This window comes from Silene latifolia, chromosome 9 (genome assembly GCF_048544455.1).
Source record: "Silene latifolia isolate original U9 population chromosome 9, ASM4854445v1, whole genome shotgun sequence".
NCBI classification, from domain to species: domain Eukaryota; kingdom Viridiplantae; phylum Streptophyta; class Magnoliopsida; order Caryophyllales; family Caryophyllaceae; genus Silene; species Silene latifolia.
The window spans coordinates 124800269-124801716 of NC_133534.1; positions in this window are offsets into that span (position 1 = coordinate 124800269).

A 1448-nucleotide genomic window follows, 5' to 3' on the forward strand; every position below is an offset into this window, starting at 1 on the left:
CTCAACCCGAAAATGACCCGACAAAATATAACTTTAATTGACCCCAAAAGACTTGAAATGCATTTTTCTCTCTTAATCATTAACCCGAAAATGACCCGACCCGAAATAACCTGACCAGATTGACTCGAAACAGATCCGTAAAGCCGAAATGACCCGATCCGACCCGAACCAACCCGAAAATTTGAAAAACCCGAAATGACCCGACCCGAACTGGCGCGACTCGAACCCGACCCATTGACCCGTTTTGCCAGGTCTAATTTACTAATGGCGTGTTTATAGTAAGTAGGGAAAAAAAATCTTCTATAAAATGGACTAAAGCAAACACGGTACGTCATTGGGAAGGAAACACGCCACTCCCATTGGCGTGTCTATATATATATATATATATATATATATATATATATATATATATATAGAGAGAGAGAGAGAGAGAGAGAGGAGTTCTAATGAGTCCTCCTCTCAAATTGAGTCCATAAGTCCCTCTAAGGGCCTTTGGATGGACTCAATGAATGGTTGAGATGCATTTGATTAAGGGCTATTAAAAAGAAAAGGAAAAAAATGTGGATGGTTGGATTGAGATGGGTGGTTGAGATTGAAAATTACCAAAAAAAATTACCACTAATCAAATTTCTATACATTAATTAATTTTTCTTTCTCTCTCTAGCCCCTAATTAATCAGTTTTGAGTTTAAGATTTCAGAAGTGTAAATGTAATGTTGTATGAGTTTTACAAGTGTAAATGTGATGTTTTACGAGTGTAAATGTAACATTTTAAGAGTGTAAATTTAATTTTTTGTGACGGAAATTTTGAATTATATAATTTTAACACTTTACAAGTGTAAATGTGAGGTTTTACGAGTGTAAATGTAACATTTTAAGAGTGTAAATTTGATTTTTTGTGACGGAAATTTTGAATTTATATAATTTTAACATTTTACAAGTGTAAATGTGATGTTTTACGAGTGTAAATGTAACATTTTAAGAGTGTAAATTTGATTTTTTGTGACGGAAATTTTGAATTTATATAATTTTAACATTTTACAAGTGTAAATGTGAGGTTTTACGAGTGTAAATGTAACATTTTAAGAGTGTAAATTTGTTTTTTTTTGTGACGGAAATTTTGAATTTATATAATTTTAACATTTTACAAGTGTAAATGTGATGTTTTACGAGTGTAAATGTAACATTTTAAGAGTGTAAATTTGATTTTTTGTGACGGAAACTTTGAATTTATATAATTTTAACATATTACAAGTATAAATTTGATGTTTTACGAGTGTAAATGTAACATTTTAAGAGTGTAAATTTGATTTTTTGTGACGGAAATTTTGAATTTATATAATTTTAACATATTACAAGTGTAAATGTGATGTTTTCCGAGTGTAAATGTAACATTTTAAGAGTGTAAATTTGATTTTTTGTGACGGAAATTTTGAATTTATATAATTT